The sequence below is a fragment of the Notamacropus eugenii genome, chromosome 6, assembly GCF_028372415.1.
Source record: "Notamacropus eugenii isolate mMacEug1 chromosome 6, mMacEug1.pri_v2, whole genome shotgun sequence".
Classification (NCBI taxonomy): domain Eukaryota; kingdom Metazoa; phylum Chordata; class Mammalia; order Diprotodontia; family Macropodidae; genus Notamacropus; species Notamacropus eugenii.
In genome coordinates, this window is record NC_092877.1 from 4224397 (window position 1) to 4241822 (window position 17426).

Below are 17426 nucleotides of genomic sequence, written 5' to 3' on the forward strand. Positions count from 1 at the left end.
CTGTTAATTATTTCCTCTTTATCCTCTATATAGCTTGCTTTGTACATGTTTGCCCATTGACTTCCCCTTTACACAGTTAGCTCTTTGAGGGCTGGCCTGGATTGCCTTTTGCCTCTTTTTGTATGCCTAGCACTTGATTAAATGCTCAATGGATACGGAAGGGATTTAGAGACCATCCTCTCCAATCTCGTTATTTTACAGATAAAAGTGAGGAGGAATTCCCTGATTTATCCAAGATAATAGAAAAGAGTCCTCTTTTGAACCTAGGCATCTCCTCCCAACTTCAGCACCCTTTCAATCCATCAATCACTAAGCTAGGCTAAGTACTGGGGACAACCTGGTCTCAATTCTCCTGACATTTTCTTCCCCAACAATTCTTGGGATATGTTTTTTCCAACATGTAACTTTCATCTCCTTCCCAACTGTTGACTTGGGTGTAGAGGTGCCTTCTTGAGGGTTTCTCAAGAGGCACATGTGTCTGAAGAGCTAAGAATGAGGTAGAAGGGCCCACAGAAGTTGAGGGTGGGAGTGATCAGGCTGTGGGAAGGTTCCCAAGAGTCAGCCACAGCTAATTAACTCTACTTCCTTCAGCAGAGAAACTCCCAACCTGTAAAGGAGCTGAAGAGTATTGAAGGCTTTGCCCTTTAAAGAATGCAAAAGGCTAGCCCTCTGTAGACTGATCAGTCAAAACCTGAAAACAAATAATGATCCTGGAACTCATTACAATGAATCACAGTCTGAAAGATAATGTGTAATTATGTAGCAAACATGTTTCTGAACATGAACAAGAATATTGAAATCCTGGATCTCAGGAGAGACATTTCATGCTTCCCAGAAGGGGCTGGAGGAAAAGACTTGGAGGTGCCTGGGAACTCGGAGGTTCCAGGATTCTCTGAACAGGACAGTTCCCTCCGATCCTCGCTACATGACTGGGGCCAGGGCAGGCGTTTTGTATTGTGATTTTTTCACTGAATGTTATTTCATGTGAAAATGTCCACTCTCTGCCCTACTGGTCCATATGTTTGTTATTTTTACGGGACGTGTGTGCGTCCCCCACATGTCATCACCCTCAGTATACCCTGGTTTCCCTCGCTCTGGCTTGTTGCCAGTCACTCTGCTGCCAGGCTCCCTGCCATCCTGGAGGAATCAGGAGCTCCTTGAGGGCAGGGGTTGCGACTCTACCCTTGGCCCGGTTCGCGTTCGGGGGACGTCCCGTGCTGAATCGGAAATCGCAGGGAGCTGTGCCCAGCACCAGAGAAAGGAGGAGGAGGCACCCCCGGGAGGCTGGGGAGACTCGGCGGCACCCGGAGAGAGCTTCTGTACTCCGCCCCGAAGCATCGGTGGCTTTGGGAACCACAGCGATGGGCGCGCTGGGTACCCTGCGCCCCACCGAAGCCTGGGGAGGACCAGGAGGTCCGCGGCGGCCTCTCCGCACCCGGGCTGGGGCGCAGCCCGTGCTCTGGTCCTCCTGCTGGGGCGGGATGCGCTGCCCACGGGGGGCGGGGGGGGCTGTCCACGGAGAGGGAGCCCGCTGCCCACAGGGGGCGGGGGCGCTGCCCGCGGAGAGGGAGTCCGCTGCCCACGGGGGGCGGGGGCGCTGCCCACGGAGAGGGAGTCCGCTGCCCACGGCGGGGAGTCCGCTGCCCACGGGGGGCGGGGGGCGCTGCCCGCGGAGAGGGAGTCCGCTGCCCACGGGGGGCGGGGGGCGCTGCCCGCGGAGGGGGAGTCCGCTGCCCACGGGGGGCGGGGGGCGTTGCCCACGGCGGGGAGTCCGCTGCCCACGGGGGGCGGGGGGCGCTGCCCACGGCGGGGAGTCCGCTGTCCACGGGGAGCGGGGGCGCTCTCCACAGAGGGGTTCTGCTGTCCACGGGGGGTCCGCCGTCCCCGGTTTCGGACTCTGGCCGCGGACTGGTCAGTTCCTCTGACTTTTTCCTGCTCTCCCTTTGGTCATTTGCATGACTCCGAGGGGATGCCGAGGAACAAACTGCATCCATAAAAGTTATTTTTCTAGGAGTCTCCCTCGGAAGTCTGGCCGCGATCAGAGGAATGAGGAGGGTTGGAGCTCCCGCCCGGGTGCCATCCATGGCGCCTGGGCTCGGCTGCTCGGGCCTGGAAGCGCTCGGAGCTCGGCGCGCGCTGTCTGGCCGGACGCCGGGCGCTCCCGGCTCGGCGCTCGGCTGCGCGGCCTGCTCGCTCGATGTCTCCGCAGCAGCGGCAGCGGCGGCGGCGGCGACGGCGGCGGCGGCGGCGGCGGCGGCCGGGGCCGGACCAGGGTTGAAGGCTCGGCCGCGTCCCCGCGCTCAGACCCCTCCCCCCCGCCGCGCGCTCCCCCCGCCGCGCGCCCCCGCGCCCGCCCCTCCCCTCCCCCGCCGCCCGCCGGCCGGCTCGCGAGCCCAGGCCCGGCCGTCGCCGCCGCCGTCGCCGCCGCCGCCGTCCGCCCTCCGAGGGAGGCAGGTAGGTAGGCCCCGGGCGAGGGCGCGGGCCCGGGCGGGCGGCCGCCTCTCTGTTCCCTCCCCGGTAACGTCGAGGGAGCGGGGGAGGGGGGCCGAGCGACGGCCGAGGGCCTTTCAGCCCCAGCTCCGTTCCCGGGGAAACTGAGGCCCCGAGGGAGGGCGGGGTCGCCCCGAGTCTGCCCCGGGGCCTGCGGGCCTTCGCCCCGGCCGGCCTCGGCTCCGGCCGCGTGCTCTGCGCTGCCAGCCGGGAGGCCGCAGGCCCGTGACTGGGGGCAGGGGGGCGTCTCGGCCCTTCGGTGCCCGGCGACCCCCCATCGCCGCGGCCTCGGTGGGGGGAGGGGGCCTTCCCGGGGGGCCGGCAGCCACGTGCTCCCGGAGAGCTTCGGGCACCGCGGGGCTCTGGGCCGAGGTTGGCACGCTCCGGATCCGGATCTGGATCCGGATCATCTTCCTGTAGACGGAGCTGTGAGAGGCCCCGGGAGAGGTCTTGGGGAGAAGGAAGGGGCGGGGGGCCGTTTTGGTTGTCTGAGACCGGGCCCCCGCGGCAGGCAGGGCGCGGGGGCCCCCCAGTCGGGGGGTGGCCGCACAGCAGGAGGCAGCCGGGCCGAGGATGGCGGCTGGCGCGGGGTGCTGGGGGTGCCGCTGAGGGGGATCTCCGGAGGGGTGTCGTTGGAGTAACGGCGGCAGACGGCCCGGGGTCCGGTGCGCACCGGGAGTGAGTCTAGCTTACTTTGCCGGCGTAGCTGGCGTCTGTCTGTCCGGGGCTGAGGGCGCTGCTCTGGGGCCTCCCGGGGGGGTTGGGGGGCTTCGGGGTCCGGTGCGGGCAGAGGCGGTGCCCCCGTGTGAGCGCCCGCTCCGGAGGGGCCTGGGACTCCCCACAGAGCTGCGGGGCAGGGGCTTCTGCCTCGGCCCCCAGACTGCGGAAGGAAGCGAAGTGCCTGTCCGGTCGGTCCGTCCGGTCCGGTCCGCCCGGTGCCGGTCCTCCGGGCCTCGGCTTCCTTCTCTGGGCACTGAGCGGTCCGGGGATTCCCGCAGCCTGCAGCCCCGCCTCCGGGCACTGTGCTAAGCCGGCCGTTCCCCCTGGAGGCCAGAAGCCGCTTCAGCCGGCCCTGCCCCGGAGCGCCGTGGGGCAGGGCTGTCACGGCCCGGGCAGCGCGCGTCTGTCCCGAGGCTCTTCCGTTCCCCCAGACTCGGGATCCTCGTCCTGTTCCTCGCTCTTGTTCGGGGGCTGTCCCGCGCTCTGACGTCATCCTCTGGGACTTGGGGGGGCTAGCTGCTTCCTCCAGGCCTTCCACGCCTTCTGACCCGGCTTGCCGTGAAGTCGGGGTCAGTTCTGGAGGGCAGGCAGCAGGTGTGGACGGTCCGCCTGCCCCTGGACCTTGAGGTCTGCGGGCCTGAGCGGTGGGACGCCCCAGCGAGCCCGCTAACCCTGACGCTCCGTTGTCCGAGGCGGTGGGAGCTGAAGGCTGCGGCCTGGGGAGGGCCCGGGGCCGGCCGTGCCATCTGCGATCCGACCGGCCTTAGCAGGCTGCCCTGTCGGCCCGGCTTCCAGGGACGGGGACATCTCCAGCCGCGTCCGTCATTGAACTCCCCTGCCTCGATAGCGCTCTCTGTCACCTGGGCCAGTCCGCAGAGAGCCGGCTGGAGGCTGAGTCTGGGCAGGCTGCTGGACCTCAGTTCCCCTGTTTGTGGGATGGACGTGAAGGCAGTGCCCGCCTCCGAGACGAGGCGGGTGAGGACCACTCTGCCAGCCCCGGTGCACTGAGTCATCGTTTCCGTGTAGACGATGCTCAGCTCTGCACACCCTTCCTCAGCCTCTCTGCTGGCTTCCTGCCTTGTGCCTGCCCCTGCCTGCTGCTCTGGGATGGGCATCTTCACCCCCTCTCTGTCACCGATAGGCCCCGGCGGTGCCCTCCAGTCCTGTGGTCTCTCCCCTCTCCCTCCACGCGCTGCGGATCTTACCCTCCGGTGGGCTTCCCTTCGTGCGCACCCTCCCTTCTCCCAGGTGGTAGTCCCGGCTCCGGCTCTCATCCCCGCAGCTCTTGGCCGCCTCCTGAGCTGTCAGCCCTGTTTTCCCAAAGGATGGGTCTCCTGGTGACACCCCTCCATAGGGAAGCCTCCTTCCAACCTCCTGACCTCCCCCACCCTCTCTGCCGGCTCTTTGCAGTTTCCCGGACTGTGTCCGCGCTCCGCACCCCGACCTCCTGGCTTCTCTGGATTCCTTTCAGTTTCTGCAGGAAGTTCTTCCCAGTCCTCCTTAATCCTTGCGCCTTCCTTTGGAGTTCGCCTCTCAGTCTATCTCGGACTCAGTGTTGTCTGCCCCCAGAGAGGCTTCCCTCGAGAAGGAGGATCGTTTTTGCCTTCCTCTGTATCCCCCACAGCGCCTGGCACCCAGTAGATGCTTAATAGATGTTGGTTGACCTGGCATCTCCCCAGAGGAGACGTACAGATACATAGATAGGTCCGTGCAAAGCAGATACAGAAGAGACTGGAGGCAGCTTTGGAGACTGAGGACGAAGAAGCACTTCCTACAGAAGGTTCGGCTTGAACTGAGTTCTGAAGGCAAATAGGGATTCTCAGAGGCAGAGACAAGAAGAGAACACATGCCGGGCATGGGGGACAGCTGATGGACGTTAAAGTGGTGGGGGGCAGGGTGATATTTGAGGAGAAGTAAGAGGGCCAGTCTGGTTGGACCCTGGAGAGGGAGAAGAGGAGCAATAGGCAATAATTCCGGAAAGGAGTTTTGAATACCAGACTGAATCTTCTGTTTGATCTTGAAGTGATGAAAAACCACAGGATTTTATTGAGTAGGGGAGTAACATGGTGAGACCTACGCTTTAAGAAAATCTCTTTGGCAGCTGTGGAGGGTGGTGGATTATAATAGGGAAAGATTGAGGCAGGCTGATCTAAGGAGAGGCTATTATTAAGAGGTTATTGGGGCCTGAGGTAGGGTGGGGCTCTTTGAGTAGAGAGGAGAGCACAAAGGCAAATCAAATTGTGGACATAAAAATGGAAAGACTTGAGAGAGCAGGAGGTGGATGACAACATTGAGTCTATGAACCTGGGAGATTGGAGGGACAATAGTGCATTTGACAGAGGAGAGGATTGGGGGAGATAAACATGGAATTGCATTTTGGACATTTTGAGTTAGAGATGCTGGAAGGACATCCAATAAATAGTTGGTGATTCTGGACTAGAGATCAGGAGAGAGACCAAAGCTGACTTTAGACCTCTGGTGATCATCTGCGTAGAAGAGGGTATTTATTAAACTAATGGCAGTTGGTGAGGTCACTGAGAGAGTATAGACAGAAAAGAGAAGAGTACCCATGACAGGCCTACCCAGTTACAGATGATAATCTAGTAAAAGACAGACTAGGATGGGACTAGGAGAGAGCCAAGAGTTTGAGAGTATTGAGGATGAGAGGATAGGATTTAATGTTGAAGGGAGGTGCAGACTGAAAAGGGTCATTCGATAACAGCAGTTAAGTCATTGGTAAAGTTCAAGCCTTAATTTTTGATATGGCTAAGCTGTTGCCTTTTCAGCTTCCTTTGGGTCCCTCAGTTTTCCCCAGGATGCTCATTCTTCAGTTGTGGCATTGATGGTTCAACTAAAAAAGAATTAAGTTGGAGCATTAGCTCATCATGATTCAAGAAATTCAAATTAGGCTGCTGCCATCTCGGCTTCATGCCTTCCTTCAGATGGATAGAAGGATGGTGTCTTTTGTGTCTGTTGTCATATGTGTGGTGATGCTGGTGATAAGTGAATTGGAACTTAAGGATTTTCAGTATTTTGACCAAGACATTGAATAAACGAATGGACATTTATTAAGTGATAATTATGTACCAAGCACTAGACTAAACTCTGAAGATAAAACTAGAAAAGCAAGACAACTCCTCCTGCTATCCAGGAGTTCACCTTCTAGGAGGAGAGACAGAACATAAAGGAGGTTTTAGCTACAAGTCATATGGAAAGGCCCAGCAGTTCTTAGGGTGCATTGGTGAAACAGATGATAATGTTTCTTTAGCGTTGTTTACCTTGATAAAGCCCCTTACCAAGTGTCATCGATTGGAAGTTTTCAGTACCTACATTTCTTCTATTAAAAAGGCCATTCTAAAGTGGAATCCTCCCCTACTGGGAAAGGATGCCCTTCCCTGGGTATCTGTGGCCTCCGGAATAATGTGCCAACTCTGGCATTTCAAGCTCTTCCTGATTGGATGAAAGCCTATCTTTCTAGGCTGATTAAGCATTTTGTACTCTCTACTTAACCACAGTGACCTCCTTGCTGTTCCATCTACACAGTTTCATCTCCTATCACCAGGCCTTTTCCTGGACTGACCCTCATTCTGGGAGTGCCTTTTCCCTTTGAGGTTCAGCTTAAGTGCCAACTCGAACATAAGGCCTTTCCTGATTGCTCTCACCGTGTAATTACCTTGTATTATTTTGTTATGCTTGGTATGGACTGCTCATTTGTGGACATGCTGTTTCTCTCCTTGTGCTCCCCCATCCTCCCAGTAGTATGTAGGCTCCTTGTGGGCAGACTGCTTTGGTTTTGGTCTTCTCTTCCTGGGGCCTAGCAGGGTAGGTAAGTAAATTCTTGTTGAATGGAACTGGATCCGTGTCAGGGAATAAGCCAAGAAACAGAAGAGAATATAACTAGGAGGCATCATGGAACTCGAGAGAGAGATTACAGACTGAATAGGGTTCTGTTGCCTAGTGTGTGCCTCATAATACTTTGATCTTGTATGGAGTTTTCTGCTTAAGTCAAAGTTCTATGATTACGATACTCCTCGGCATTGTATCTTCATCAGTGGGATGAACTGGTACAATGTTCAGATGCAGTATCCTCAGTCACTGTGTTGAGGCACTTATAGTGTGAGGCAGCTGAAGTTCTGTTGTCTTAACTCAGTAAGTTTCCTGAACAGTCCCATGTATGTTTTAGTTCTAGAGCTGGGTAGGGATGCTTCTTCTCACTTGGTGCAGGTAGAAGTTTGACAAAACATTTTCCCAAAGACAAGAACAGCCCTTTTGTGTCTTTATTCTTGAATAACTTTGAAGAGATGGCATTGAAAGGGGGTTATAAGTGGGAACTAAAGTACTTAAAGAAACTCTCTTCTCCTCTCCTACTGCCCCCCTCCCCAATCTCCTGAATGAAATCCTATTAATCTTTAAGGTTAAAATAAAAGGATTGATTTTCAGGGGGCAGAAGAAACTTGGAAAGCTACAGGGTTTGAAAGAAATCAGGAGACAAGCAGATTATAGAGAAATTTGATAGATAGGCCCATGTTTTTTGCACTCTGGGAGGTGTCATTGGGTAGAATGGGGTGCAGATAACCCCTTCTATTGATGTTGAGACAGGATACAAATGGGATCCTTTAGCAGAAGGTAGGGGTGATAGTGGTGGGAAGAAATGATGGGAGGGAGGGAAGACAGGACATTAGTGTGACAGACAGAAGTGCTGTATCATCTTCAGTGAACGCATGACTGTTGGAAGGGATGCCTTCCTGGAAGAGGATGGGGAAAGGAGAGAGTCAGAAATTAAGATGATATCAAAAAAATACATGATATCAAGAAAAATTAAAAAAACAAACCCAACACATGACTGATTGAACAAGTTCTTCAAAAAGAAAAAGCAATTTTGACCCCCCCCCAAAAGAAACCAAGCATGTAGTTAGGTGACCTCGTAGCTGGCACAGTATGTGAGTACCTCAGTATTGTCTTCAGTCTCAGTAGATGTTGTATTCATCTGTGTCTCATTCCTTTACTCTCTTTGTTGCCTTTTTTTCATTCTATCTGGTCTTTAGATGTTAGTTAACTTTTGAATGATCTTCATAGATTTGTCTTGAGAGCTGTCTCATACTCAAGTCAAATTTGGGGTGTTGTTTTTACCCTTTTGCCTTTGGCCCCTTGTATTAATGAGTTTCGGATTTATTTTTCATCTTAATTTTTTATAATTGCTTTTCTGTATATCCCATTGTTCGCTATAGTCAGATAAGGTGCTTATTTAACTTTTTCTAGCTTTGACTTCCATATAACACAGTGTGTGCTACAGAAGTTTGAAGGTGTATTGCATTTTGACATGCTGTAATTTTATTTTTCATTTATACACTGCTCTTGGTTCATGAAATCTAATTAGGTGCATTGGGATGAAATTGAGAGTGAAAATGTAGACATGCATGCATCTAATCCCACTTTGTATTTGGGATGATGACTTGGCTAGAGGCTGTAAGCACTTAATGGGCATTATCTCTATTACATCTTCCACTAACCCTGCTTTATTTGTATCTTAGTGATGGGGAAGCTGAATGGTTTTGACTTCCAGCAGGGTTCATGGCAAGTCAGTGATGGAACTGGGAATAGAGGGCTCCTAATTGTGTTCTCTGTTTAGGTTAACTCATTTAGGGTGATGTTGCATTAAGTGGAAATGGGCCTTCTTCTATTTTCTAAACACTTTAATCACTGGGAAGGGAGATTGCACAGGTGGCGGGAAGCAGATGTTCTCTTTCCACTGAGGAGAAGACAAGAGGGAATGTCTTTAATTGCAGCAGAAGTTATATAGATTACTTCATGACTACAGAGGTGGTGAGATACTAGAATGGATGGAGGTTGTGAAGTGCTTTCTTCAGAGGTTTAGGAAAAGAGTAGATAACTGAGGATGATCAGACATGGCCTTTTGTAGACGTGTGTCTGTCTAAATGATGTGTGTGAAGGGGCAGGATGATCTCCTAAAGTTCCTTCCCACTCTGATTCCCCTTCTTGCTTAATTTATCAGTGGTATGTTTGTTAGTGAATATACTTGCGCTTTTTCAAATGACGATACTGAATCTGAGAGTGTAGGTGAATTGGCCAAAATCATCCATTAAAATACAAGGCAAGACGCCTTGAGACTCCTTGGCTCCTCCTCATTTGTTGAAAGCATAAGGAAATACTCCGAGCTGTGGGTGAATATTTTCTTGGTTCTAAATATAGCTGTTGTGAGTCTTCCTAAACTATGGGGACTAAGGCTCTTTCCTGCAGTGAGTGCTACCTTAGCTTGTATGAGTTGAAAGCCATTAGCTGGGTTTATTTTGGAACTGAGTATCTTTGAATTTATAAAAATGGGTTCAATTGTTTTGGGTTTCAGTGGCATGTATATAGAGAACAGTGTCAATGACAGATTAAGATTCTTAATGACCATGCTTAGTCTAGTCTGAGACTTGGTGGGGAAGGGATGCTTAGATATTTGGGGGTTTTATGCCTGGAGAAACTGAAGGTTAAAAGTTGGGGTAATAAAATATGGCTGAGCACCAAACCCAGCTGGTGTAGTGTGTGGAAATAACAGCTAACATTCTCAGTTCAGGAGATGCCAAAGTTCTTAAAACAACATTAAGTCAGGTGGGAGTAGTCCCATCACGAAGGCAGATCGCAGTCCTATTGTGTTAGTAGATGGGCTTCATGATTTGCTTCCTGATGGGCTAACAAAAGCAAAGATTTGGTCGTTAGCCCTCTGTGGCGGGGCTACAGTTCATCTTAAGACTTCCTAGAAGAAATTTGTCTTAGTGTTGACATACGGTACAAGGTGGGCCGTTGAGAACCTGAGGTAGGGGGATTTATTTATATTGGTGACTTTAATACATTTCTTGTGGGTTTAACTGCCTTTAGTGAGAGTATTTCTTGGACCAGTCTGGAAGCGTCATCTCAACAGATTTTGAGTCTGCTTAAAGAGGAAAGGTGCTTGACGGGCTTGTAGAGCACGGAGAGGCCAAACCTCTGGCCTCCCATTCGAGGAACAAGCATTCACTGCCTGCCTGCTGTGTATAAAGCGCTGTGCTAGACTGGGGGTACAAGGGAACTGCCTTGAAGGAGGCTGCTTCTCACCTCCGAAGGAACGGTGAGCTGCAGGATGGGGAGACGCCAGCTAGAAAGCTATGTCTGAGCTTGAAATGACATGGAAGCATTTCTGCACGTGCAGCACAAGGCTTTTCTCACTTATCACCTTGGGTGTTTTTAGTGTACTATATGGTGATGATTCTCACCCTCCCCCAAAAAACCCCACAAAAAGGTGATGGGGTTCCTTTCTCAGTAAAGCCATTTGGAGTGGATATCAATGTGTAGATATCTAATATGCTTCTTGGTAAAATTAGGTTGATTAAGCTGCTTTGGTTATATCGTCCTCGGGATAGTTAGCCTGTTTGAAAAGAGAAAAGTATGTTCATTGAACTTAAAGAAAATGTGGAATGGCGCAGTGGAAAGACCACAAGGTCAGGAGTCAGAGGGTTTCTAGTCCTCGCTGCACCATTCATTAACTGTGTGCCCTTGGGCACGTTATACTCCCTTTCTCTTATAGAACAAGAGAATTAAACTGAAATGACGTCCAGAATCCTTTGGGGTCTGTAGTTCTTTGAATGCAAAGAGAAGCCAGAGATGGCTTGCATTTTGTAATTTTTTGATGCTGTGGGGGGGAAAAGGGGAAAATCATTTATTAAGGGTCTACTATGTGCCAGGCATTGGTGCTGGCACTTTACAGTATGATTTCATTTGATCCGTACAACAGTGGGAGAAAAATGCCATTAATATCCCTATTTTGAGGAGACAATTGAGACTGAAGTAGATAGAAGTTATGGGTCACAGGGCTAGTGGCTGAGTTGGGATTTGAACTTGGCTCTTCCTTTTTTAGACTAGGTTGGGATGTAAATAGACTTGAGTGGATAAGTCTGGTAAAAAATCATTGAGAGGCAGAAATGAGGAGGAAGAGCATCTCTATGTATAGGGGAAAGCTGGTGCTGAGGTACACATGAAAGAGCGTATCTGTACCTTTGTGTAAGGGATTGTAGAGTACAAGAAAGGGAGTAGTATGTGAGAAGACTGCAAGGAGAGGAAGGGACCAAGGTGTAAAAAGCTTTAAAAACTAAACAGAAATTTGTATCTGATCCTAGAGGCAGTAGGGAGCCAGAGCTTATCCAGGAGGAAGGTAACAGAATCAGACATATGGGAGGGTGTTTTAGGAAAATCAATTTGGCAGCCCTGAGTTGAGGAGGATGGATTGGATGGGGGAGGGGCTTGAGGCAGAGAGGATAACTAGAAGTCTATTGACTCTAGGTACTTGAAAGGCCTGAGGTGGTGAGGGCCCAGTACCAGGGGATTGACTGAGTGGAGAGAAAGGAACATATTTAAAATATGTTGTGGAGGCAGAAACAAGAATTGGTAACCTGTTGCATACGTGGATGGAGTTCAAGAGTGAAGCCGAGGATGACACTGAGGTTTCAAGCCTAAGTAACAGGAAGGATGATAGTGCCCTCAACAATAATGGGGAAGTTGAGAAGAGAGGGTTGATTTGGGGGAGGAAAGAGAAGGAGTTCTCTTTTGGACTTGTTAAGTTTGAGATGCCTCATTGGCTTATATAAGGAAGGGATATATTTATTTTTATTCATAAGTATTTGTACAGACATCTATTTCCTAGTTACTGTGGCATGAGTTCATTGTAGACAGAATTGTCTTTCCTCCATTTTCCTTCTCAAAAGAAATATTATTTAACACTTGCTTACTGGGAAGCTTTTGTAACAGCTTATGGTCTCATGTATAGGGGCTGCAGCATTGGATGAATTTTTAGGGCAGCAGTAAGGAGCATCTTGTGGCAGAGAATTGAGTAGTAACCAGTGCTTTTCTCTCTCTGAACTCCCCAGAATTTGGGGAAATAATGTTGGGAAACTTTTCCTCTCCTCTCCCTCTAACTCCCCTTAAATATGACTGACTTAGCTGTCCCAGATCAGAATCAGCAAACATCAGTTAGGTCTGACAGGAACACACACACACACACACACACACACACACACACACACACCACGGTCAGAAAATAACACTATATCTGCTCTGTTGTGTGGGATTTCTTCCATTTTGTTTCCCATTTCAATCTGTGTATGGTCACCTTAGTCACCTTCTGGTGCTGGCATCCCTATAACAATAATATTTCAATTCCTCTCATCCCTGTCTTGTGATGGTCTTGTTTGAATTTGACAGGTAGTGATTAAATGCCAAAAGACATGAGTAACTTCCTCGCTGGGGAGATGAAGCACAGGTATTCTGGGACTTGCCTGTCTTCTCCCATGTGATCTTGGGTGGTGATCTCATTATCTCCCTTGAGGTCAGTCCTCATTTCTATTTACATAATTCCTCGATGTGCATACAGAACTGATCTCTCTCCTGAGTACTCTCCTGCATCATTAGCTGTCTTTTGGACGTGTCAAGCTGAATGTCCCATAGGCACTGCAAACTGAGCATGTCCAGAACAGAACTCCTGATCTTTGCCTCCAGGTCCTCCCCTTTTCCCAGCCTTCCAGTAACTGTTGAGAACATCATTATCTTCTAGTCACCCAGGATCACAACCACAGTGTCATCTTTGACTCCTCATTCTCACGCAACCCACACATCCGATCTGTTTTCAAATCTTGCTTTTCTGCCTTCATAATGGTTCTCCTGTTTGTCCCTTTCTCTTCATTAACACAGCTAATACAACAGCCTTCTAATAATCAGTGTTTGTTGACTGACCGAAGCAGTGAAGTGTTGGAATTCTTTTCCAAGTTTTGGCTATTGTAACATTATTTATAAGTAACAGCTAAAATTTACCATATTATTATAATGTAAAGACAAGTAGAGGAAGCAGCTAGGTGGCTCAGGGGCTTGGCCTGGGATCAGGAACACCTGACTTAAAATCTGGTCTCAGACACTAGCTGTGTGGTCCTGAGCAAGTCATTTACCCTGTTTGCCTTAATCTGCTGGAGAAATGGCAAACCACTCCAGTATCTTTGCCAAGAAAAACCCCATAAACAATATGGTCCATGAGGTCACGAAGAGTCAGACATAAGTGGATAAGAAAAGGACAAGCATGCGTATTTTCCATATGTAGTGTTCATAATGATAGAATGGCAGTCTTGGTCTTAATATAGTCACATTGTTACTGCATTTTCCTCCTACCCTTCTGAATCTTAAAGAAAGATAATGGAATTGTGGCCTCAAATGTCTATGCTTTTAGATCTGATACTTTATTTTGATGGGCTGGATATATGTAGCTGGCAAGGTGGTGCTGGGGTAGCTGGCCTTTTTTTCTAAGAGTTCTCCATTTTAAAAATGACTTCTGCCTTTACTGAAGGCTTGAGTTAATTTTCTCTTCCTCATTCTGGTTAGCCAAGAGGAACATCACTTGGGCTGACTTTGAGAGTTGGTGGACTGTGCATGTTGTGTCTGGACAAAGTTGTCAAACCTCCAGGCTGGCAAGTTAGAAGCACCGATCCTATCCTGTCTGAAGTGCAAACAAGGACACGTGTAGTGCGCTTCTTTGAATTGCTTAACCCCTTCTGGGCTTTGCTTTCCTTATTTGTCCGCTGAGGGATGCATCCCATCTGTCCTGGAGTTAGGAGGATTTCTGGGTTAACGTTCGCAAAGGTGGTGAAATCATTGTTCCCCATACCAAGGGCTTTTCCAGCAGTTGTCTAGAGTAGTTTTCAGGAATGCTTTGGAAAGAAGAGGTAGAAGCCATTTTTTTCTTAGCCCGTGGAGGAGATCCTCTGCAGAGAAAGCAGAAAGAGATGGAGGCTTCCTGGCCGGGCTAGTTGTTGCTAGTTGAGAAGTATGTCGTGGACAACACTTGTGCTCTTCTGTGTCTCAGGCAGTGGTTTCAGTACCCATTTCTAGGGTGAAGCAGTCGCTCGCCTCCATAGAGATTGCCATCAAAAGTTGTATTTCATCAAAAGTTCTCCTTTGCCCAAGACTTTGTTTGCCATGTCTGAGCATTTAAGACTGTCCTTCTGATTTTTGGGAGTGAGCTAGAGTCCAGTTTGTTCTTTATTCAGAAGACTGCTCTTCCCTTGGTTTCCTGCAGATTTTGTGTGTGCCTTAGGACACCCTTCTCCACAGAACACCCCAGAAACAGGCCTTCATTCTTTTTCCTTTCATTGCAAATGGCTGTTATCCTATCTTTATGTTGTCTGCCTTCTGCTTCCAGTTTGGATTATACTTTTGTGTTGGGTAAAAAAAGTATGTCTGGGGCATTTGACTGCATTAGTGTAACTTGTTTTAAGAAGACCTAGTAAGTCAGATTCGCAGCTAACAAAATGATACGTTTTGTTCTTTTCTGTAATAACTGTAATTAATGTTTATGTAGCTTTATATCTTCAAAGCATTTTTTGGTCATTAGTCAGCCCATACAAGCATCCTGTACAGAGGATTGCCTGACACCCATTCGGTAAATGAGGGTTGTGAGATAAAGAGAAAGGTTAGAACGATGATTTAGTTCTGAACCAGTTTCCGGGGGTGAGGTGGGAGTGGAGGGTGTCTTGACAGTTTGTTGCCTCTGGGGGCTCAGTGCAGTCTCATCTTGTCTTGGGGTGTTTTATTTTTCTGAGCATTAATATTTTTGAAATCTGCAAATAGTGATGCAGATTGCTACTGGGCTTTTTGTGCTCTGTAACAGAACCTGAAGGTCATAAGTTTGGAGCTGGAAGGGACCTTAGAGGTTGTCTAGACCAACTGCCTTATTTGACAGCTGAGAAAAATGGAAGCCAGAGCCTTGGGAGGTGGCAGAACCAGAGTGGAGCTCAGACCTTCTCCATTGGCCCTACTGGGTGCCAGGCTCTAGTTGTGCTGGGATCTTGGGTACTGGTAGAGCCTTGTTGCGCTATGGAGTTAGTGCTGGGCCTTGACCTGTCTTCTGTGTAGAAGAGTGGCTATCATGCCTTGCATTTCTATCACCTTGTTCTTCTGAGGACTTTACAGATGGTCTCATCAATCCTTTTTCATCGTTCTGATAGAGGAAGGGAAGGGTTATTATCACTTGCAGTTTATATGTGGAAGAAAACTTGAAATTTGAAGAGAGTCTTACTTGGCTAAAATTATGTAACAATTTGGTTGTGAAGCCACATATTGAACACATATCTTTAGACTTTAATCAGACCTAAAGTTTATTGAATGGCACTGAACTATGGGTTTGATAGCATGTAAAACAAATTTCAGGTATGCAGTACTTGTTTATTGTAGAATTAGGATGAAAATTATGACGTTTAAAAGCTCCCAAACTTTAGAATTTTTTATGTAAATAGCATTTTTTTTCCAATTACATGTAAAGACAATTTTCAAAATTCATTTTTTATAAGATTTTGAGTTCCAAATTTTTTTTCTTTTTCCTTCCCCAAGACAGCAAGCAATGTGATATAGGTTATACATGTGTAATTGTGTTAAACATATTTCCACATTACTCCTGTTCTTGAAGAAGAAACAGAACAAAAGCGGGAAAGCCACGAAAATAAAACAAAATGAAAATAATATGCATCAATGTGCATTCAGACTCCTTAGTTCTTTCTCTGAATGTGAGTCGCATTTTCCATGGAGTTGCCTTGGATCATCGTATTTCCGAGAAGGGCCAAGTCTGTCAAAATTGATCGTAGCAAATGTTGCTGATGCTGTGTACGGTGCACTCCTGGTTCTGCTTGCTTCACTCAGCATCAGTTCACGTAAGTCTTCAGCAAACTTGAGTTATTGAGATGGCTTCGGATCTTCCTTCCAATTTGGAAATTCTTGGTCTTATGTTCTAGTTTCTGTTGTGACTGTGCATTACCTGAATGGGAGAAAGACCTCTACATTTGCTGCCATATCTAGGTCCTGTCCTTTGCGAGTTTTCCCAGGACCGACCATGGATTGTGATCCCGCTACATTCTCTTGCCTAGGTCCTCCTGTGACTTAATGGTGGCATGCTTTTAATAATGATGATGACGATGATTTTGTATGGCATTTATTGTGCCAGGCACTGGGCTAAGTGCTTTACAATTATTATCTCACTTGATCCTCACAATAATCTGGGAGGTAGGTGCTGTTATTATCCCCATTTTACAGATGAGGAAACTGACACAAATAGAAGTTAAGTGATTCTCCCACGATCTGAGGCCACATTTGAACTCAGGTCTTCCTAACTCCAGGGCCTGATGGCATACCTTTTGGATTGAAAGGTGATTTTAGGACTGCATTTCAGTGTAAAACAAGATGTTCTCCATATCAAACTAAACGATCCCTGTAAGGATTCAACTTGTGACTTCAGGCACATTAAGCCTTTTGTCCACATGCTGTGCATCTGGTAGCCACTTACTGAGTGTTTATTGGATTGAGTTACTATATCAGCTGGCTTTTTAGCCTTTAGCTAAACACTGGACTGAGACTCATCTTTGTTATCTGTAGTTGTTTGAATAATTGGATTGGAATTTCCCAATAACCTCATTTAGTGTTCGACATATTCAGGGAGGATCCCAGTATAAGAAAATTGATTTTGAAGTTGTTTCAGTTGCCTGAAAAATGAAAAAGTCAACAGTGTTTTGAGCACAGAGTAGTAGATGGTCATTAAATGTGTGGCACATTTGGCCTTTTTTTTTTTGTTCTCTGTTGTTACCTCTCTGGTGGAAGGGCTTTCTCTGCTTGTCTGCACTGAGGAATTATATGTTTTTCTAATGAGATAGGAGGCTGAATTATTTATTCGTTAAGTATCCTGGATATGGGGCCTCTGCTGGCTGAGGTAGATAGGTCAGTGGTGTGTGTAATAGGGAGAGAGGTGAGATAAGTATTGGGGGTAAGGCCACACTTGCCTGGGGTATGTGTTTGTGGTCTGTTTAAAACATTTCATAGTTGACAGCATTTCAGATATAATTAAGATACATTTCTGTACCAGTTCTACATTGAGTCTGTAGTTCTAGCCCAACTGGCAAACAGAATTAAGTCCTGCACGGAGTCCTTAATGTCTCCTTCCCTGATTGGTATTTGTCACATGCTGATGGATTTGTGGGGTGATCCTACCAAGTATAGCAGTTGACTTTCAGAAGAGAATCTACTTTTCTTTTTAGTAATGGCTAGGAGCTGTTTCTAGGCAAGATTTTGCTGTTTTCTTATTAAAGGTACAGTAAAGTCAAATCCATCTCACCTCATCGTAGGAAAGTTGAACAAAATTATTTCTATGGTATCTT

The 17426-nt window shown here is 48.4% G+C and overlaps 1 protein-coding gene across 1 annotated transcript in view; it reads left to right on the forward strand.

Moving 5' to 3' along the window:
* Positions 1–2351: 2351 nt before the first annotated feature.
* Positions 2352–17426, forward strand: part of AMBRA1 (autophagy and beclin 1 regulator 1) — a 186261-nt gene continuing 171186 nt past the window's right edge. The window contains exon 1 of the mRNA XM_072617660.1: positions 2352–2454. The gene's annotated coding sequence lies outside the window, so the exon portion shown is untranslated. The remainder of the gene's footprint in view (positions 2455–17426) is intronic.